Source organism: Tursiops truncatus, chromosome 17 (genome assembly GCF_011762595.2).
Source record: "Tursiops truncatus isolate mTurTru1 chromosome 17, mTurTru1.mat.Y, whole genome shotgun sequence".
Taxonomy (NCBI): Eukaryota; Metazoa; Chordata; class Mammalia; order Artiodactyla; family Delphinidae; genus Tursiops; species Tursiops truncatus.
The window spans coordinates 27,433,813-27,458,155 of NC_047050.1; the positions used below are offsets into that span (position 1 = coordinate 27,433,813).

At 33.7% G+C, this 24,343-nt stretch overlaps 1 protein-coding gene across 1 annotated transcript in view; it reads left to right on the forward strand.

Moving 5' to 3' along the window:
- Positions 1–24,343, forward strand: part of RALYL (RALY RNA binding protein like) — a 450,880-nt gene that overhangs the window by 242,149 nt on the left and 184,388 nt on the right. The gene's annotated exons all lie outside the window — the stretch shown is intronic.

Genomic DNA, 24,343 nt, shown 5'->3' on the forward strand with positions numbered 1-24,343 from the left:
ATGTCTTTTGGACAGTCTATGTATTTGGTTGAGCCATATTAAATTGTCAATTTTGTAAGTCAAAAATGGCAGTTTCACATCGTTAAATGTAAATACCAGCTATGACAGAATTTGGCCTAAAAAAGGTGAGGGACAGGTAGCTAAAAGTCATCACACCAATACCAGTTGACACTAAGTCAAGGACATTTATAGCTAAGCTAATGATGAGTATTTGATATACTAAAAGAATAGACTTAAGTGAAAGAATGCATTCATTGTTGTTCCTTATAATATGTAAAGTGAAACTTTCCAAAAAGAAAGAAAGTATATTCAGCCTTGTCAACATAGATTAATTAAGATGACATTTTCTTGGCAAGTGACACATCCAACTGGGCTTCAAAGATTATTGAAACTTTAGAAATTGCCTACTTTACACCAAATTTAAAATGTTTATTATAAAAATTTGCTTTCTAATTTTACATGATTTTATCATTAGACCTTTGCTTTTATCCAAATGGAAAATGCAACAGCTGTAAATGAATTAATAATAATACCAGAAATGATAAAAATAACATTTGACATTTATTGAATTCTTACCATATTCCAAGTGCTGTTTTACTTATTTTGTTATCTCTAATGTAATTTATGTAATAGAGCAATAATCGAACATGTAAAAGTAATAATATAGTAATCCATAGCACTTCTGATTTTCATTGCACTTTCAAAATGTTATTAATAATTTTGATATCTAATCTCTAGGAAATTGAACAGAAAAAGTTAAATTAAAATATTTTTTTAAAACTTTTTCCCATCTTTTACTGACCTTTCATAAGCCTTTAATTTGGTGAACAGGAGCCAGCTGGCCTAAGAATGTGTGAACTTCATATGGATTTCTTAATTAATATTCTTGCCAAATCTACCTTTTAATATCATCCTCAGAACTAGGGTGGACAGGAATGGCCACTTGACAGACCACACTATTTTTAAAAAATATATTTTTGAAATATAGTTGACTTTCAAAGTTTCAAGTATGATCAAAGTAGTTATGCATATATATACACACACAAACACATATATATATATACTTTTTCATATGCTTCTTCACTATAGGTTATTAAAAGGTATTGAATATAAAATTCCCTGTGCTATAATTAGTACTTGTTGTTTATTTATTTTTAATTTTATTTATTTATTTTATAAAGCAGGTTCTTATTAGTTTTCCATGTTATACATATTAGTGTATATATGTCAATCCCTATCTCCCAATTCATCCCACCACCACCACCACCCCTCCCCACCACGCTTTCCCCCACTTGGTGTCCATACATTTGTTCTCTACATCTGTGTCTACTTCTGCCCTGCAAACAGGTTCATCTGTAGCATTTTTCTAGATTCCACATGTATGGGTTAATGTACGATATTTGTTTTTCTATTTCTAATTTCACTCTGTATGACAGTCTCTAGGTCTATCCACGTCTCTACAAATGACCCAATTATGTTCCTTCTTATGGTTGAGTAATATTCCATTGTATATATGTACCATATCTCCTTTATCCATTCGTCTATCGATGGGCACCTAGGTTGCTTCCATGACCTGGCTATTGTAAATAGTGCTGCTATGAACATTGGGGTGCATGTGCCTTTTTGAATTATGGTTTTCTCTGGGTATATGTCCAGTAGTGGGATTGCTGGGTCATATGGTAGTTCTATTTTTAGTTTTTTAAGGAACCTCCATACTGTTCTCCATAATGGCTGTATCAATTTACATACTCACCAACAATGGAAGAAGGTTCCCTTTTCTCCACACCCTCTCCAGCATTTGTTGTTTGTAGATTTTCTGATGATGCCCATTCTAACTGGTGTGAAGTGATACCTCACTGTAGTATTGATTTGCATTTCTCTAATAATTAGTGATGTTGAGCAGCTTTTCATGTGCTTCTTGGCCATCTGCATGTCTTCTTTGGGTGAATGTCTATTTAGGTCTTCTGCCCAGTTTTTGGTTGGTTTGACTTTTTTTTTAATATTGTGCTGCATGAGTTGTTTATATATTTTGGAGTTTAATCCTTTGTTGGGTGATTTGTTTGCAAATATTTTCTCCAATTCTGAGTGTTGTCTTTTTGTCTTCTTTGCAGTTTCCTTTGTTGTACAAAAGCTTTTAGGTTTCATTAGGTCCCATTTGTTTATTTTTGTTTTTATATCCATTATGCTAGGAGGTGGATCAAAAAAGACCTTGCTGTGATTTATGTCAAAGTGTTCTTCCTATGTTTTCCTCTAAGAGTTTTATACTGTCCAGTCTTACATTTAGGTCTTTAATTCATTTTGAGGTTATTTTTGTGTGTGGTGATAGGGAGTGTTTTAATTTCATTCTTTTACATGTAGCTGTCAGTTTTCCCAGCACAACTTATTGAAGAGACTGTCTTTTTTCCATTGTATACCCTTGCCTCCTTTGTCATAGATTAGTTGACCATAAGTGCATGGGTTTATCTCTTGGCTTTCTATACTGTTCCATTGATCTATATATCTGTTGCTGTGTCAGTACCATATTGTCATGATTACTGTAGCTTTGTAGTATAGTCTGAAGTCAGTGAGTCTGATTCCTCCAGCTCTGTTTTTTTCCCTCAAGATTGCTTTGACTATTCAGGGTCTTTTTTGTCTCCATAGAAATTTTAAGATTTTTTGTTTTAGTTCTGTAAAAAATGCCATTAGTAATTTGATAGGGTTTACCCTGAATCTGTAGATTGCTTTGGGTAATATAGTCTTTTTCACAATATTGATTCTTCCAGTCCAAGAACATGGTATATCTCTCCATCTGTTTATGTCATCTTTGATTTCTTTCATCAGTGTCTTATAGTTTTCTGAATACAGGTATTTTACCTCCTTAAGTAGGTTTATTCCTAAGAATTTTATTCTTTTTGTTGCAGTGGTGGATGGGGTTGTTTCCTTAATTTCTCTTTCTGATTTTTCATTGTTAGTGTATAGGAATGCAAGAGATTTCTGTGCATTAATTTAATATCCTGCAGCTATACCAAATTATTGATTACCTCTAGTAGTTTTCTGGTGGCATCTTTAGGATTATCTATGTATAGTATCATATCATCTGCAAACAGTGACAATTTAACTTCTTCTTGTCCAGTTGTACCCCTTTTATTTCTTTTTCTTCTCTGATTACCATGACTAAGAATTCCAAAATTATGTTGAATAATAGTGATGAAAGTGGACATCATTTTCTTGTTCCTGAAATTACAGGAAATGCTTTCAGTTTTTCACCATTGAGAATGATGCTTGCTGAGGATTTGTCATAAATGGCCTTTATTATGTTGAGGTAGGTTGCTTCTGTGGCAACTTTTTGGAGAATTTTGACCATAAATCGGTGTTGAAATTTGTCCAGTGCTTTTTCTGTATCTATTGTGATGATCATATGGTTTTTATTCTTCAATTGGTTTATATGGTATTTCACAACGATTAATTTGCGTATATTGAAGAATCCTTGTGTCTCTGGGATAAATCCCATTTGATCATGGTGTATGATCCTTTTAATGTGTTGTTGGATTCTGTTTGCTACTATTTTGTTGAGGATTTTTGTATCTATATTCATCAGTGATATTGGTCTGTAATTTTCATTTTTTGTAGTATCTTTGCCTGGTTTTTGTATCAGGGTGATGGTGGCCTCCTAGAATGAATTTGGGAGTGTTCCTTCCTCTGCAATTTTTAGGAAGAGTTTGAGAAGGATGGGTGTTAGATCTTCTCTAAATGTTTGATAGAATTCACCCATGAAACCATCTATCTGATCCTGGACTTTGTCTGTTGGAAGATTTTTAATTACAATTTCAATTTCATTACTTGTGATTGTTCTGTTCATGTTTTCTGTTTCTTCCTGTTTCAGTCATGGAAGGTTATACCTTTCTAGGAATTTGTTCATTTCTTCCAGGTGGTCCATTTTATTAACATAGAGTTGCTTGTGGTAGTCTCTTATGATGCTTTGTTTTTCTGCAGTGTCTGTTGTAACTTCTCCTTTTTCATTTCTAATTTTATGATTTGAGTCCTCTCCCTCTTTTTCTTGGTGAGTCTGGTTAAAGGTTTATCAATCTTGTTTACCTTCTCAAAGAACCAACTTTTAGTTTTATTGATTTTTGTTGTTGTTTTCTTTCTTTCAATTGCATTTATTTCTGCTCTGAGATTTTTTATTTCTTTGTTTCTACTAACTTTCAGTTTTGTTTGTTCTTCTTTCTCTAGTTCCTTTAGGTGTAAGGTTAGATTATTTGTTTGTGATTTTTCTTGTTTCTTCAGGTAGGATTGTATTGCTATAAACTTACCTCTTAGAACTGCTTTTGCTGCATCCCATAGGTTTTGGATCATCATGTTTTCATTGTAATTTGCTCTAGGTATTTTTTGATTCCCTCTTTGATTTCTTCAGTGATCTCTTGGTTAATTAGTAACGTATTGTTTAGCCTCCATTGTTTGTGCTTTTTTACGTTTTTTTCTCTGTAATTTATTTCTAATCTCATAGCGTTGTTGTTGGAAAAGATGCTTGATATGATTTTAATTTTCTTACATTTACCGAGGCTTGATTTGTGACCCAAGATATCATCTATCCTGGAGAGAGTTCCATGTGTACTTGAGAAGAAAGTGTATTCTGTTGTTTTTGGATGGAATGTCCTTTAAATCTCAGTTAAGTCCATCTCGTTTAATGTATCATTTAAAGCTTGTGTTTTCTTATTAAGTTTCTGTCTGGTTCATCTGTCCATTGGTGTAAGTGAGGTGTTAAAGTACCCCACTATTATTGTGTTACTGTCGATTTCCTCTTTTATAGCTGTTAGTACTATCATTATGTAGTGTCCTTCCTTGTTCCTTGTAACATTCTTTACTTTAAAGTCTATTTTCTCTGATATGTGATTTGCTACTCAACTTTCTTTTGATTTTCATTTGCATGGAATATCTTTTTCCATCCCCCACTTTCAGTCTGTATGTGTCCCTAGGTCTGAAGTGGGTCTCTTGTAGACAGCATATATATGGGTCTTGTTTTTGTATCCATTTAGCAAGCTTGTGTCTTTTGGTTGAAGCATTTAATCCATTCACATTTAAGGTAATTATCGATATGTATGTTCCTATTACCATTTTCTTAATTGTTATGGGTTTGTTTTTGTAAGTCCTTTTCTTCTCTTGTGTTTCCCACTTAGAGAAGTTCCTTTATCATTTGTTGTAGGGCTGGTTTCTTGGTGCTGAATTCTCTTAGCTTTTACTTGTCTGTAAAGCTTTTGATTTCTCCATCGAATCTGAATGAGATCCTTGCCATGTTGAGTAATCTTGGTTGTATGTTCTTTAAATATATTGTGCCACATTCATCTGGCTTGTAGAGTTTCAGCTGAGAAATCAGCTGTTAACCTTATGGGAGTTCCCTTGAATGTTATTTGTTGTTTTTCCCTTGTTTCTTTTAATAATTTTTCTTTGTCTTTAATTCTTGCTAATTTGATTACTATGTGTCTTGGTGTGTTTCTTCTTGGGTTTATCTTGCCTGGGACTCTCTGCACTTCCTGGACTTGGGTGGCTATTTCCTTTCACATGTTGGGGAAGTTTTTGACTCTAATCTCTTCAAATATTTTCTCATGTCCTTTCTCTCTCTCTTCTCCTTCTTGGACCCGTATAATGTGAATGTTGGTGTGTTTAATGTTGTCCAAGAACTTTCTTAGGCTGTCTTCATTTCTTTTCATTCTTTTTTCTTTATTCTTTTCCATGACAGTAAATTCCATCATTCTGTCTTCCAGGTCACTTGTCCATTCTTCTGCCTCAGCTATTCTGCTATTGATTCCTTCTAGTGTATTTTTCATTTCAGTTATTGTATTGTTCATCTTTGTTTGTTTGTTCTTTAATTCTTCTTGGTGTTTGTTCTTTAATTCTTCTATGTCTTTTTTAAACATTTCTTGCATCTTCTTGTTCTTTGCCTCCATTCTTTTTCTGAGGTCCTGAATGATCATCTTCACTATCATTATTCTGAATTCTTTTTCTGGAAGGTTGCTTATCTCCACTTCATTTAGTTGTTTTTCTGGGGTTTTATCTTGTTCCTTCATCTGGTACATAGTCCTCTGCTTTTTCATTTTGTCTATCTTTCTGTGAATGTGGTTTTTGTTCTATAGGCTGCAGGATTATATTTCTTCTTTCTTCTGCTGTCTGCCATTATGTGCAAGCTTCCTGATGGGAGGGACTGGTGGTCAGTAGAGCTGAGTGTTGCTCTGGTGGGCAGAGCTCAGTAAAACTTTAATCCACTTGTCTGCTAATGGGTGAGGCTGAGTTCCCTCCCTGTTGATTGTTTGGCTTGAGACGACCCAACACTGGAGTCTACAGGCTCTTTGGTGGGGCTAATGGCAGATTCCAGTAGGGCTCACACCAATAAATACTTCCCAGAACATCTGCTGCCAGTGTCCTTGTCCCTGTGGTGAGCCACAGCCACCACCCACCTCTGCAGGAGACCCTCCAACAGTAGCAGGTAGGTCTAGTTCATTCTCCTATGGGGTCACTGCTCCTTCCCTCTGGATCCTGATGTGCACACTACTTTGTGTGTGCCCTCAAAGAGTGGAGTCTCCGTTTTCTCCAGTCCTGTCAAAGTCCTGCCATCAAATCCCGCTAGCCTTCAATGTCTGATTTGGTGAGAATTCCTCCTCCTGTTGCCAGATCCCCAGCTTGGGAAGCCTGATGTGGGGCTCCGAACCTTCACTCCAGTGGGTGGACTTATGTGGTATAAGTGTTCTCCAGTTTGTGAGTCACCCACCCAGTAGTTATGGGATTTGATTTTATTGTGATTGTGCCCCTCCTACCATCTCACTGCAGCTTCTCCTTTGTCTTTGGATGTGGGTGTCTTTTTTGGTGAGTTCCAGTGTCTTCCTCTCGATGATTTTTCAGCAGTTTGTTGTGATTCTGCTGCTCTTGTAAGAGGAAGTGAGCACACGTCCTTCTACTCCACCATCTTGCACCAATTAAATACATATTGACTAGAGTGAAAGAATAAGCTTATATATCCCATGAGGAAACTAAGAAATTAACTTTAAAAGGCAAAATATATTGTTTGATCAATACCCCTATTCTCTGAATCATATAAAAACAGAAAAAAATATCCTGAGGAAAAGTTTTACATATATAAACATGCAGTGAAATAGTCACACATGAGTACATTTACTTTGTGTGCTATTTTTTCTGCAAAAGGATTAAAAGTTTCCAGAACTGAGAAAAGCAAAATGCTTTGCAGCGATTTAGAAATTCATTGTGAGTCATTACACTCTTCTTGTTCTAGAGCACCTAAATTGTTTGGCATAACCTTTCGATTCATTTTCTTTTTTTGTAATTATTTGTTTTCTTGGCATTATTTACTGAATTGCACTCTACTTCTGACTGTGAAATTTCTGACACCTTTAGTTATACAGGGCTACATTATATATGTGTTAATGTTGACTCAAGGACTTAATGGTCTCTTATCATTAACATATATTATCTCTAGAGCTTCATTTGCATTTTAAAATAAAGATAAAATCCACATCTATTACCTTAAACTCTTTATAGATACTGTGGCATAATTTTTTGTAATGTTTCATGCCTTTTGCTGCTTATCATTGGAAAGTATTATAAGTATATTTTATATTATATGATTCTTTTGATCCTCAGTGAACTTGAAAATGCCTTAGAGGAATGGCTGGATGTATTTCCTTAAATAAACACACATTGTTATTCAAATTGCTAGTATCTGTCTTCTTAATAGGCTCTACAGGCAATGGGAATTTTGACTTTGAAGTCACCTCTGCTGGGTTCATGTAGATGTCTGACTACTTTATACCTTTTTCCTTCCATAATTGAACAGTGTCTTTCAACTCAAGTTTGTTTTTAAATGTACAGCATATAGTCATAACTTTTACCTGTACCTTCAGATTATAATTTTTGGTATTTTATGTTATATCATAATCAAATATAACATAAAATACAATATCAAAAATATACTATATCTGTAAATGTATACAGACTCCCTGGACTATTTAATTCTATCTAATTTATAGTGTCAGTAATTAATGAAAGTTGGTTCAGAATTAAATAAAAATACACTTACACAAATTCAGAAAACAGTTATTTTTAATTGGAGTGAGAGGAAAAATTAATTTACTCTTTTACTTCAGCTTTGCTGAGGTAGCACAGGGAAAATGGTCACTTGAATTTTAAAAGTGGTTATAATTTTTTTCTGAATTTGTCCTCCCAGAACTATTTATATGAAAGTAGCCTTTTTCTAATGATCATTTCTAAAAAAGATGATACACTCAAGTGATTAATGGGTACAGAGTCTCCCAAAGAGACTGTAGCAAGGATACTCCATGAACGTATCTAGAATTTACTTGTTTATTCACAATTTAGAGAGAAAAAAATTTCAGATTATTCACCATGCCAGTTCTCCAGAACACAAGCTAAATTTTGAGAGAGGATGCTGTTTGAATGGACATGAAAATTTATTTGAAATTGAAAGAAAAACAAATCATTTAAAATTCTTTAAAAACCTTCTTTGTTACTTGAATATTTAAGGAAGCAGTTGATCAGCAAGCATAGGAACAAGATATAAGAAATTATGTCATGAACATGATAGATATGTTGTTGCTTAGATTCTCTTTTGAGCCTATGAAAGTATGGCTTTGGAAGTTGGAACCATGTTAAGTAAACCAGTTCTCTTATAATAATACAGTAATCTATCCAGTTAAAGATGCTTATAAGTTGTTTTTGTCCTATGGAAACAGTCATGTAATGTACTTAGCTGGGGAAGCTACTAATCATTAGTAATACTATTTCTCCTAGATTACTACTGGCAGTAACTAAATCAACAGTTGTAGTAATTTTCCATTTCACATCAGTATTAACTGAAAGCCTTCATATTATTCATCCACCTAAACTTTTTTACTTAGGTGTTACAGTGAACAGATTTTTCAATCATTGCATTTCAAGCCCAGTTAAGTAAATCTTACATTGTTTATCTGGATGTTGAAGGATCAACTGGCCCAAAATTCTAAGTTGCCCACATTATAAATTTTATCAATGTTAACTTAAGAATAGGTTGTAAGGTGTAAGAAATATCTGTTGTAATACTTTTTCCCAAAAAACGTGTTCTAAATATTTTAATTCAATGTAATCACATCAGTTGTAGCAATATAACTTTATTTTGGGACCAAGGTCATTAAACCTGGAAATGTATAAGGTATGCTGCAATGATGATTATATCACACTAATCTTTGTATTTTTTTTAAAAAAAAATATTGGAGTATAGTTGATTTATAATGTTGTGCTTGTTTCTGCTGTACAGCAAAGAGAATCAGTTATACATACACATATATCCACTCTTTTTTAGATTCTTTTCACATACAGATCATTACAGAGTTTTGAGTAGAGTTCCCTGGGCTATACAGTAGGTCCTTATTAGTTATCTACTTTATATATAATAGTGTGTATATGTCAATCCCAATCTCCCAGCTTATCCCTCCCCACCCTTCCCCCCTGGTAACCATAAGTTTGTTGTTTTACATCTGTGACTCTAATTCTGTTGTGTAAATATGTTCATTTGTACCATTTTTTTGACTAAGATTCCAATCACTGGTATAGAGTGATACTTAAAAATATGACTGTCAAATAATTCTTTGTCTTGGAGACTTTCTGGTATAGTGGACATTTTTTACATTTTGCTATATGTTTTTGTGTGTTTAATAACAGTATAACTTCATAGCACATACTTATCATTGTCATATTTATGTGATAATAAAGCTGGTTAGGGTACTCTATGAAATTATGACTTTTGGTCATTATTGTTTTTATGATTATTATAAAGTGATATGACTTAAGAAAAATTATAAACTTCTCCCCTATGTTTATTCATCATGACTAACATTTACAGAATGCTTTTGCTATAGAATAACATGTATGTCTTAGATATTTTATTAGCTTCCATCTAGAAAAGTAAAATAGCAGAGATCTCCAAATAGGTTATTATGAAATTGTTAAGATTTTTTTGTATTTATTGGACAACAGTATATATCTACATTAATTGTTCTAATTTAAATAAATTTTAACTATCAAATTTACTGAAAACCCAAGTAAGTCTAGAGGTTATTTCCATTGATAAGCAAGCATCATCACTCTGTGTTATCAACTAACACTAGTTGATAACTCTGGTTTCTCCTTTCAGTTATCCTGAGTCAGTGTTTATATCAGTATTAACTGAAAGCCTTCATATTATGTATCCATCTAAACTTACTCAGGTGTTACAGTGAACCAATTTTTCAATCACTGCATTAAAATATATGTTAAGAAAGCATTGTCTAATTTTATGACTTTAAAAAACTTATAAAGCATTTCTTGATTATCTTACTATTAAGTAAGATAATCCTTCGTGTATGGATTCATTTCTTGCCATCCCATTTTGAATATTTCAGTTTAGTGTATGATGCTGAATTTTCTTTCTGTCCTCTGAGGAATTCTTTCCATCATTAGCTCCTTATGTTGCTTCTTCTGTTTAGAACACCCTACTCCCCTATCTTAGTTAATTCCTACTCATCCATCAGGAACCAGTTTAGGCAATCACCTACAGATTAATTTCTCTAAGCTCTGCATGGCTAGCAGAGTTGATCTCTATATGTATTCCTTTGTACCCTATGTGTGCTTTGTGTGTAAATTATAATGTATCCAGTCATTTGGCTGTACCCCCTGAGGACAGAGACTAGATCTATTTCTTCACTGCTACATCCCCAACATGGTCTGGCATTAGAAAGTCCTCAATCAATTGTTGTTGAAGGATTAAAGGAATAGATTTCTTTACTTATGCACCTCTTTCAGCAACTAGAAACTGCGGTTATCACCCCCACCACCCCCTCAAATCACTATGATTCAGTCTATTGTTGAAATATCTTTTCCTTTTTATATTCAAAAATATCCATGGATGATGTTCAATGTGCTAACCATTTCTGGTCTTAGCTTTTAGAGTTATTTTTTTCTGTTAGCAACTCTAATATACTTATTTCATAAGAGGTATCAAAAGGAATCTAAAACAACTTATACTATGTGTTGGGTAATTTAATCATGTTTACCCCAAATTTAAGGCATACTTTGGAAGTGACATGGAAAAATGGCTTTCTCCCAAGGACTTCTGTTGCACTAATCATTGAGCTAATTTTTAGTTAATTTAAAGTTTCCAGGTTTTTTATCATTATGTTTTAAGAACTGAAGACTTAAGCTGGTAACACATTCAGCATTAAAACTTGTTTCTCTACACTCTCAGTTTTTTTCCCCTATCCAGGATTGGCTCTCTTTATAGGTGTCATTATTTGTTAAATCAATTTTGCATCAGTTAGAGGAACAAATTGTTTGTTTCTCCACAGATTTGTAGCTATTAATCTCAGCAGTAACTCAGTGGTTGATTTTTTTCAGACCTCAACATCACAGAGACATAGACTAGAAGGAGTAGCTTGAATCAAGTCCAAGACCTACTGGCTGAGTCTGTGAAAGTTAAGACTTCATGTCATACATAATACATCTGTGTTACTAAGTTTTGATGCAACTTTTAACTTTGGGATATATTTAGAATGGTCATATAAAGTAATTTCTTTGTCTACTTTCTTATTCTTTTCTTTCAATATCCTTTCCATTATTCTCACTACTCAATAGTCATACCAACTAGAAATTCTTGAATTGTAACTAAAAGTGACCTCATTTCCAAAGCATTTAAAGTTATTGCAGGTAAAAACTCTTTCAAGGGCTTTCAATGTATCAAATATGTGGGTGTACAATCTGTGTCAATAATGAATATTTCACATTAAATGGGCCTGAATAGTTACAGCACAAACGTTTTTCTCAGCATTGGCAAATTTCTAGCATAAAAGCTTAGAATGGAACCGTTGAAAAGAAGCTATTAGAATAATGCAGAGACTCTGAAAGGATCTCCATGCTACACATTTTTTCTTTTATAAGTATAATTGAGATTTCCAAAATTTTTTACTGACAAGTCATTTTACCTTCTGGACTTGGTAACTGAAAAAAAAAAAAAAGATAAATTTGTTTAGAGGAGCAATAAGGAATTCAATAAAGAATTGAAAGCAAAATATGTGCTTGCTAAATTTATTTCAAGTGTCTTACCTGAGTTAGAGCACTGAGCTAAAAGGTCCAAGGTCATAGATTTGAGCTTTCTGTGGCCTGGATGGTTTAACCCTCTTTCTGGATCAGGGACCACTGTGGTCACCCTGCCCAGCCATACTTCAAAGAAGGACCTACTTCCAAGATAACACTGATGAAAGAGGGAAGACAGACCAGGCTAGGGCCAATACACAACCATCAGAACTACAATGTCTCTAACGATATATATATATATATAGCTACTTTTACATATATAATATTTGTGCCATATTGCTTGTGACACCTTCATATACAAAATGGAGTACACCTATGTTTGAATAAAAAATTATTTGTTTTAATTTTACCTTATGAAGGCAGTAAAATTCAATCACCTTAACTTTCTTTTTGATCAAGTATCAAGTTTGTACACTTGGAATTTCACAGAATATAAATATCTACAATTTCAGAAAAGGCTTGCTTCACAGAGGGATGTGAAGTTAGTTTCAATTAATATTTTTCATTATAGGTTTTTCATTTTAGCAAGCAAAGGTTAAATTTTAGGTAATTAAAAGGACACTAAACTAATAAAGTATGCTATTATCTTTTCCTTCAAGGCATCAAAATGAGTGTGACTAAATTTCTCTAAGGAACTTTACTTTGCTTACCATGAAAGAATCTAAGAATATAAGATTTGTTTCATTGAGGAAGACTTAAGATGGAAGATGGGTTCAGGTCCTGCTTTGAGTAAAATTAGTAGGAAAATTTCCAATTTTATCTAGTTAGAATGACAGTATAACATGGTATCTTTTTAATAACCACATATTTTATACCTCCATTAACAGTTCAAACCACAAACTACTGATTTACTTCCAGTCTGAACTTAAAGTTATCATGTTCATCATACTCAATCACAGTGTCCCATAGACTTGGATATGGTTGGACAGAATTGTCAGGACTTTCATTTGATTCTGTGCTCCATTTTTTATAAATGTTACAATGACAAAGAAGCAAGCAAAAAAGACTGCAGAGTTATCTTGGCTAATGTCTGCATTTCATAGAGGAGGAAAGGATTTGTTTTATTACCCATCAGTAATGGTGACCAATAAATGTGCTTGTCCACCTTCCTTCCTTGGGAGTTTAGGGGTTTATTCAGCACTAGTTATTTCATTAAAAACTAATATTGTTAGGCAGTAAAGTTAATGTATAATAGAAATACTTATGATAATATTTTCTTATATTTAAATAACATCAATTTTCAAGTAGTTCTTTTTATTATTACAATATTCTATCTTCCTATTTATAGCCACCTTTACTAAACTCACCATTCTGCTACATAACTCTTTCCTATATGCTTTCCCATCATTCTTTATTATCTCTGATGAAATGCTTACCATACTGCAAATTCTATTTATTTCTTCTCATAGTTCTCTCTAGTAAACTATGATAATTTTTAATCTTTGTATTTTGTACCTTACCTGGCTCTGTACCCTGCTCATGGTAGGAGCTCAATGATTATTTGATGAATGAATAAATGAATGAATTCACTAATACGCTTGAGACTTTGGCTTTAGTTTTTATATTCTATTTCTATTATATTTTTAACTTACACTGCTTACATTCAGTAACATAAATAAATGAACACATATATCTACCTTCTAATTAAATTGTCCCTGAGGGAGCCATAATATTGTTGGCAGTTTTTTTAAATGTGCATGGTTACAAAGGTTTAAACCTCAACTCCTCTTCATGGTTGGCAATCTAATAACTATTCCAAATTCATAATTTGAAAACTTTATATTGTCTATTTTTTTTTTTTTTTGCGGTACGCGGACCTCTCACTGCTGTGGCCTCTCCTGTTGCAGAGCACAGGCTCAGGACACGCAGGCTCAGCGGCCATGGCTCACGGGCCCAGCCGCTCCGCGGCATGTGGGATCATCCCGGACCGGGACACGAACCCGTGTCCTCTGCATTGGCAGGCGGACTCTCAACCACTGTGCCACCAGGGAAGCCCCTACATTGTCTATCTTTTAGTAAAAATACAAAATACAGGTTTCATATCTGAATTAGAGATCGTTCATCATCATTTTTTCACCGCTTTAGAGTGCTAGATACCTTTGTTAAAGATATTCAGTTAGCCGTCAATTTATCTTTGCTATAAGAACAATGTCCAAGGCTGTTGACCTACTGCTCCAATTCCTGGCAAACTTAAAAAGTACCATCTTTGACATTCGTTTAGAATCCATCTTTTCTATCTCTTCTGGCCCAGAGATACAGGCTTTGATGGAGGACTTCTAAAGCAACTTGCTTTGGCCTCTACCCTGTTACTTGCCAAATCATTATAAAACCAATTTTTTAAACTCCTCTATATTTTTATCAATGTAATTACCAAACTGTTTAGTTATTCCTCTGGATCTTATTTCATCATTTCCCCCCACACTGTGCGTATTACACTATTTAAGATTTTATAGGCAAGCCTCTCATTTCCCTGAAATTTGTGCTTGGAAGTTCACCAGATAACTATCAAATCAATAGTCCATAATTAAACTCTCAGCAGAAGTACTTTGTATATTTCACAATACCTAATTAATCTTCCCCAATGGAACACGTCAATATTATTTTCATAATGGGAATAGTATTATGAACTCTAGGAATATTCTATTTTTTGCAATCACTTATTAATTTTGAAGCATAGCTTCATTCATTCTTTTCCTTGATGTGCAATCAACCTGCTGTTTATTATGGTCTGAATTTAATGGCAGGTAAGGTTGTTGTATATACTTCAATTGTATGTATTTCATGAATATCCTATAAATTTCCCACTGCTTAAGATCTGCCTAAAGCAGCATTATTTTTTAATCATCTGAGCACTAATGTTATTCAAATGCATTGTACAAAAAATATTATTTTCACCTTTTGGGAAGTGGCTTAAGCATAGATTTTTTTTTTTTTCTTTCTAGATATAACATAATTGCCAAGTTCATTAAATAATATATGAAGATACATTTTCATGACAAAAAAACAACCAAGAATGGATATAGGCCACACTGGTTTCTTTCCCCATTACTGTAGAAATTTGATTTGTGATAATGGTAGTTAATTATTTTGAACAATAATTCTGATCAATCTAGTCAGTTTACCAAGGAAAAAGGATAGTATTAAAGAAGAACTTTAGGGGCTTCCCTGGTGGCACAGTGGTTGAGAGTCCGCCTGCCGATGCAGGGGACACAGGTTCGTGCCCCGGTCCGGGAAGATTCCCACATGCCGCGGAGCAGCTGGGCCCATGAGCCATGACTGCTGAGCCTGTGCGTCCGGAGCCTGTGCTCCGCAATGGGAGAGGCCACAACAGTGAGAGGCCCGCATACCAAAAAAAAAAAAAAAAAAAAAAAAAAAAACTTTGGTAACATTACAATGGACTACTAAAATAGATTAGTTTGATGTATGCTTTAATCAAAAAGTGGTGTGTCCTTTAGTAGAAAATACATCTGTTCTCACAGCCAAAAATAAATTAATTAATTAATAAAAAAATGATGTTTCATTAAAAAACTTAATTTTCAGTTCCTTTAATAACAATGCTTTTTACACTCACCATGTTCTAGTTGAGTGTGAACATTATGTAACATATATCTGTGAGTTCTTCAACTTAGAAATATGAGTTACTATGAGAGATAATAAAACTGCCAGAACCCAGATAAGTGAATCTCATAATGAATGATACAGATTTCTGTATACCCTGCTCATAAATATTAGAAATGATGAAAAGCTTAATCTAGTTGTAAGCAACCTGAATAAATTCATTTAATTTTTTTTTTTCCTGGATGCATACTGGAGTAGCAAACACATTTAAACATTGAGCAATATCATCAGTTTCCTTTAAATTTGAAATGAAGATTATGAAAATAATTACTCTTTACAAGCAAGTAGGTTTGTATTTTCATTGGCTATAAAACAATAAACTATTACCACTTCTCAAAATTTTAAGAGAACAAAAGCGTTTCTTTACTATAAAAGTAAATTCAGATATTTTAAATGGACTTAAAGCAACTTGAATATATAAAATCAAGAAATCCTTAAATAACTATCAGTTTGAATAACTGCATTATAGACAGACCTGTTCAGTGGCAACATAATTCATCCAGATTATATTTATATAACTTTCTTTCTGAGGGTGTAGTCTTATGTAATGTCTTTCTTACAGATAATGGTTGAAAAATTAGGGAAAGTCCAAAAGAGGTGTTTTAGTTACCACCTAGCAGTTTACTTGGTTTATGTGGACTATAACTAAAGGATAATCATTAACCTACTATGATTTAAACTCTATTTAGACTTTTAAAAGAGAGAAAACAGCACTATGCCATCTTTAACAACAATATTTTAAAACATAAATTGCCTTAAATTCATGTTGGAAACAAAATATCATATATATTATATAAAATATCCATAAAATATGTATGGATATTTTAAGTGATAAAAGCATTAAATTCATTTATACATTTAGCAAACATGTAATGATAAATAAACTATACTAGGGGCTGTAAATATACATACGGTGGTCTACATCCTTAAGAAGTTTACACAAATACAACACAAGCTGTGCACAAAATTCCCTTGTCATCTTGAGAAAATGAGATTATTCCTGCCATGGTATTTAAAATTTGAAGGACACATAGACTATTGGTGATTAGAAGTAGGGAGGAGGGTATATAATGAAACAGAAATGGAGACTTGGAAGAGACCAGGTGGTTTAGAGAATAAAGAAGGGTTAAGTTTATTCCCAAGTAAGAACTCCTCTTGAGTAGCTCTGCTGGAAACGGGGTTATGAGATGTAAATATGAATAGACATCAGATTGGAAGATCTTCAACGGTTTACTTTAGAAGTATGACATTCATTCTATGATAATAATAACATCAACTATTGAATATCTCCTGAGATGTATGAGGCATGATTCTAAGCATCTGAATACATTATCTCAGCGATCTTCATAACAAGCCTATGCGTAGTTATTGTCTCCATTTTACAGAAGAGGATGCCAAGCCTTAGAGACATGCAATAGTTCCCCCTAAATTGGTGAATGTGTGAGCCAAGAAACAAACAAAACAGAACAACCCTTTCTGACTCCAAAGATCTAAATAAATTCTCACTGTATTTTCATTTCACATACCATCAATGAGAAGTTACAAAAAGTTCTGAGCTGGACAGTGAGACGTGATAAAAATAGTAGCTTAGGAACACTAATCTGACAGGGGTGTGTCATATGATTTGGAGATGGCAAGGCCAGAAGCAATGACACAGTTCATCTTAGTAGAGGAATAAAATAATAAAGTCCAATAGTTGGTGGTGGTATGGGAATTGAAACAAAAGGACTAATACCAAGAGGGAATAAAAAAATTATTTTGAGATTAACGAATGAGTATGTTAATGAGTAAAAAGAAGTGGGAAGAGGAGAAAGAGAAGGATGCTGATGATGATGGGTGGGTGGAGGAAGAGAAGAAAATAAAAATGGTATAGGAGGAGAAGGTACAGAAGAAATAGGGATAGAGAAGAAGAAAAAATGAAAAGGAGGAACAGGAGCATTTATTTGTTGAAAAATCCCATTTGACAAAAAGTAAACTAAGAAAATAGGCTACATGGAATATTTATTTACTTTTTATGATGACCCTATATGTCAGATATTATTATCTCTAATTTTACAAGGGGAAATGAAGACTTGGAAAACCTCGTTTGCCTGGGGCCATAGAGCCTGTAAATTGTGAAGCTGAGATCTGCACCCAGAGGTGGGAGGGCAGAGCTCATGTTCACTTGACCTTCCAGTAACTCTGTGTGGTGAGCAGGGTGGGATTGTTAACCCTCTTTCAAGGATAAAGCTCAGATAAGGATTTTACCTGAGAGCATGGAGTAGGATTTTCTGCTTTAAAAATCTCCCTCTAGTTTGGAGTACAGAGAAACAGCATACATAATGATTATGCAAACAATTTATTTGGTAATCATCTTTGAAGCCTCTTTCTCCTTCATCCTCCATCTTTAATCCATCACCAAACATCACTGATTGTATCTCTTAAACTGCTCTGTACTCCAGCCACTACACTCCACCTTCACGCCTACCTAGCTATTGCAAGCATTAAATATCTTGTATCTGGGCTACTGCAATAACCTTCTAAATGGTGTCTCCTACATCTGTTATTTCCATGCTGCAGTTTGTTTTTTATACTCTAGCCAGAGTGATGTCATAAAAACCCAAATCTAGTCTTCACATTTAGCTCCCCAAAATAAAAATAAAATAGTGATACAAAACACCTTTAATGGCTTTCTATTACCCTCAGAAAAAGACCAAAGTCCCTGAGCCATCTCTGTACCTTCAGCCTATATTCCACGTAGCTCTCCCACCTCAGCCACACTGTTGTCATTTTCCATCCTTCAACAAGCTGGGACTCCATTCATGGTGTTCTCTTTCATAAAACACTCTTAAATCTTCACTCCCATTCCCCACACTTTCTTTGTTTAACACACATTCCTTGTCCTTGAGACCTCAGGTCAAATGTAAGTTCCTCAGGAATCTTCCTTTATCCCCCAAATAGAGGTTTCCCTTTCCTTCAGGCTCTCAAGCTTTCTATGCTTTTCTATGTAACTCTCACCTCTGTTGGTAAATATATATTCACAAATGTGTTCTTTGCATTTGTTCCTTGCATTTATCTGTTCCTTGCATTTGTCTAGAAGCACCAGGAGAAAAAAATCACATATTTTGCTCATTGTTTTATACCTAGAACCTGCACCAAGATAGAGTAGGTGTTAAGTAAATATTTGTTATTGAACCATAAATGATTAATAGCCCTGTCTGTGTTTATACACTAGCCCCTCCATTTACTAAATGCATGGCCTTGGGTAATTTTCTTAAACTCTACAAGCTTTTCTTTCCCCATCAGAGGAAAAGGGATAGTCACAATCTAATGAGTAAGATTATTCACACAAAACTCTTAACATATATAAAGTACTAAAAAAAACCTATTATTATACTATCAAAATATCAGAGATCCCAAAGAACAAAACTAACATTTATAGAAGGGGAAATGTCTCTTTGTAGAAATTAAATAAAAATAAAATACTTTTTAATCTTTTTGCAGTGCCTAAAAAGGATGTACTTATAACTTACTTGAAAAGACTATTTAATTTTTCTTATTTATTGAAGTACAGTTGATATACAATGTTGTGTTAATTTCTTCTGTATAGCAAAGTGACTCAGTTATATATATATATATATATATATATATATATATATATGTATGTATATGCATATATATTCCTTTTCATGTTCTTTTCCATTATGGTTTGTTACAGGATATTAAATATAGTTCCCTGTGCTACACAGTAGGACCTTGTTTTTTATCTGTCCTATATACGTTTGCCTCTGTTATTTCCAGACTCCTAATCAATCCCTCCCCCACCCTTCTCCCCCTTGGTAACCACAAGTCTGTTCTCTATGCCTGTGAGTCTGTTTGACAAGACTATTTATATAATCATGATTTTAAATTCTTATTTTGAAAATTAATATGCTTTTATCCTAATCCTTTTGGGGCCCAGAATCAGTTATTAGTTTTGGGGAAAGTCAGAATGACCAATAAAAATAGAAACTGTGACCCACCATACTATTATCTTTTTGGTATGCTAATACTTACTGCCATAAGGTAAATGGAGATTATGAAGAATGTTTAAATGAGCAACTAGCTTACACTTTAGGAAGCAGGTATAGGGTAATAAACCTAGTGTTATATTCAGTCTGTCATCTGTTATTCATATGTCATTTGTTTCAGACCCCTAGGGTATACTGTCTCATTCACTTATACTATATAAAAATTTCCTCATATTACCAAATTAAAAAAATTGAACTAACCTAAAACTGTAGGATTCCTTTTCATTCACTCCATGGTTTTATTCCTGATCTACCTATCATTGTGGGTTTATTAACACAATGCTTTATGTGGGGACACATAATTAAAAAAGTATATAATATTAGCTTTAGTACTGGAAACAGAATGATGAAGTTAGTCCTAAAGATGGAGAAAGCAGGAAAACAATACAGTGGTGTTTATAAGAGAAAAACTCAATTTTAGCTATATAGAAAACAAACTTATGGCTACCAAAGAGAAGGGGGGGAGGGATAAATTAGGAGGATGGGATTAACATATACACTCTTCTATATATAAAATAGGTAACCAACAAGGACCTACTATATAGCACAGAGAACTATACTGAATAATTTGTAATAACCTATAAGGGAAAAGAATCTGAAAAGAATACATACACACACACACATATGTAACCGAATCACTGTGCTGTACACCTGAAAGTAACACAGCATTGTAAATCAACTATACTTCAATGAATAAATAAATAAATAAGTAAATAAATAAATAAAGCGCTCATCTTGGAATCAAGTGGGCCAAAGTTAGAACACTTCCAAGCCCCACCAACCTGTTTGCTCACCCAAATATCAGGAATGGTAGCAGGATTTACATCATATGGATGTTTTATTAAATAGGAAAGTATCTTCAAAACCCTTAGCCCTGTGCACAGACTGCAGAACAATGCTTGCTATTGCTGCAAAATAAATGTGAGTTCTGACCTACATACGAAGTAGTCTTTTTGTTTGAAAATATACACAATCATTTTATTTTGGGATACTGCTGCAAATAAATCTTGCTCTTTGTGTATGAACTGCATGATTTATGCACACAGATTGCAATATACAAATTCTGCATAGTCTATTTGAATCAACAAGTGGGCAGTCAGATTTATCTCTGCTTATGTTTGAATATCTTTTGTTGTTAATTCCATTTTCTATTCCTGTTGTGCATATCACAACTTAATTTAAATCTCTGACAAACTAATTTACTAATTGAAATCATTTTTAGAGCAAAAAAATAAGTCTTTACTCATCTTTTAAAAATATTATAATTGGCTAAAACAATGAATTTTGCTATAGTATCTGTGTTTATTATTTTTACCTTAAAAGAATATGCCAAAGGTAATTTTTTCTTTCATTTTTAAGGTATAAACTTGTAAAAATCTTTCATTTGTTATTTCTTTATTGTTAAAATTGCATAATATAACAGTTTTATTTGGGGTATTGTGGATGCAAAGATCAAACTGCAAAAGCAAAGGGGTTTATATATATATTATTTTTTTCTTTTTAAAAATTTATTTTATTGAAGTATAGCTCATTTACAGTGTGTTAATTTCTGCTGTACAGCAAAGTGATTCAATTATACATGTATATACATTCTTTTTTATATTCTTTTACATTATGGTTTATCACTACAACAATGAATAATTGAATATAGTTCGCTCTGCTATACAATAGGACCTTGTTGTTTGCATCTGCTAGCCCCAAATTCCCAATCCATCCCTCCCCCCATGACCCCCTTGGCAACCACAAGTCTGTTCTCTATGTCTGTGAGTCTGTTTCTGTTACATAGATAAGTTCATTTGCCTCATATTTTAGATTCCACATATAAGTGATATCATATGGTAGTTTTCTTTCCCTTTCTGACTTACTTCACTTAGTATGATCATCTTTAAATGCATCCTTGTTGCTGCAAATGGCATTATTTCATTCTTTTTTATGGCTGAGTAGTATTCCATTAATACACCAAAAATGCATCTATTGTTTTTGGTATTCTGTTCTTGTCACTCACTAAAGACGTGGATTACTCTTATAAGAATGGTCTGATCTAAGTCCCTGTATCTTGGCAGTTCTAACTGAAAATAGCACTATGAAATAAGGGGGAAATGACATGTGAAATATTCATTAAAGTGAATGTTGATGGTACAGATAAACGTGTAAAACCACGGATAGTATGGGAAGTATCACAGTAAAGTAATTATAAGTCACACCAAGGTATCCAGGGGTAAAAATGGAAGTAACCAACATTAAATACATATATTTCAATTAAACACATGGGTTTGGAGAAGACAAATGTAAAATATGATGTTGTAAATTATGACATACGACACAATATAGTATAAAAATATTATATAATATAGATCTATAATATCTATAATATCAGGAAGTTCAATGATATTTTTGCTGGCCACAGATGAGCAGGAGCAAAGTTGTGCTTGCCGTATTGATAGACTGTCTATTAACACCTTAGATACTTCACAGTACTAAAGGGAATAATACCCCCAAGAAGTAGCCTGGATATCAGCAGCCTAGATAATGAATTTCTGGCACTTATCCCTGCAGTGCTGTCCCAAGTTCTTCATGCTATATCCCCATGACCTAGAACAATGTTTGCTACATGAGTCATGCAATAAAAATTAATGAAGGACAGAAAGTGAAAAATCCTATCCAACTCACAATACAGTTTCTTCAGTTAAAAAGCAATGCAAAAAAAAAAAAAAACCAGTTGAAAAATGGGCAGAAGACCTTATAGACATTTCTGCAAAGAAGACATACAGATGGCCAGTAGCACATGAAAAGATGCTCAACATCACTAATTATTAGAGAAATGCAAATCAAAACTACAATGAGGTACCACCTCACCCTGGTCAGAGGCCATCATTAAGAAGTCTACAAATAACAAATGCTGGAGAGGCTGAGGAGGAAAGGGAACCCTCCTACACTGTTGGTGGAAATGTAAATTGGTGCAGCCACTATGGAAAACAGTATGGAGGTTCCTCAAAAAACTAAACATAGAGTTGCTATATGATCCAACAATCCCATTCCTGGGCATATATCCAGACAAAACTATAATTTGAAAAGATACATGCATCCCAGTGTTCATTGCAGCTCTATTTACAATAGCCAAGACATGGAAACAACCTAAATGTCCATGGACAAATGAATGGATAAAGAAGATGTGGTACATATATACAATGGACTACTACTCAGCCATAAAAAAGAACAAAATAATGCCATTTGCAGCAACATGGATGCAACTAAAGATTATCATACTAAGTGAAGTAAGTCAGAAAGAAAAAGACAAATATCATATGATATCACTTATATGTGGAATGTGAAATGAACCTATCTACAAAACAAACAGACTGACCGACATAGAAATCAGACTTGTGGTTGCCAAGGGGGAGGGGAAGAGGTAGAGGGATGGACTGTGAATTTGGGGTTGGTAGATGCAAGCTATTACATTTAGAACACATAAACAACAAGGTCCTACTGTATAGCACAGGGAACTATATCCAATATCCTGGGATAAACCATGATGGAAAAGAATATTGAGTGTATATATGTGTAAAACTGAGTCACTTTGTTGTACAGCAGAGACTGACTTAACATTGTAAAATAACTATACTTCAATTTTAAAAAGTAATAAAACAATGCAATTTATAGACAAAAAATTTTAAAATTTTCCTCTCAGTGTATTCTGCAAACTCTATCATGCATGGCTCCTGAAACTGAAGAGAACCAAGTTTAACTATATTTCAGTCACCTTTTAGTCCAGCGGTAGAGTTTCCCATGTGCCAACTGCCAACTGAGCCTCATCCCACCTGCATGGACTCAGTGTAAATGAATGAATCTTTAACCTAGTTGTACGTGAATGTTCCATTTTCCATTGATGGTATGCTAGCTTGAAACCCATTCCACTTGACTGGAACACTGATAATCTACACTTTTTATTGGGACCATCAAACATGAGGCTCTCTTCAGCCATGAATTAAGCTGGTTGAACTTGAATCAACCTTCCTAAAAGGAGGATGCTACCATCAAACTATGAGTAAAAAGCATGCTCCTTTCCTTAAGATCCAAACACTTAGAAAGAAAATACAGGTTCAGAGACATCATTCAGGATGTCTTCTCAAACATTGCAGTCTTTATTTCTGACGATGTTCTTTGGAGGTTAGCCTTTCAGTCAGTTCCCAAATGCCACAAAGTCAAACACATGCAATTATGACACATTTTTTCCTAAAATATTCTTCCCAAGCTGCAATACTCAAACACTAACTATAGCCAGACTTTCCTAGCAATGTGAGAGACATAGGAGGCAGATTTGAGCATAGTTAATTATATTTCATAGGGAACAAAGAATTACAATATTGAGCAAGCTATTTTAATTTAATATTTTTTCTCAGTGCAATAAATATACTCATATATTGGGAAAAGTTAACGTTTCCAAAGATACCTGAATTCTATATCAGCACATAAAGCTTGTATTAAGCATCTCTATAAACAGCTCTAAGCTAGGTGTTTGAGACAGCAGTCAAACTACTGTATCTTTTATGATAAAAAGATAACATAAA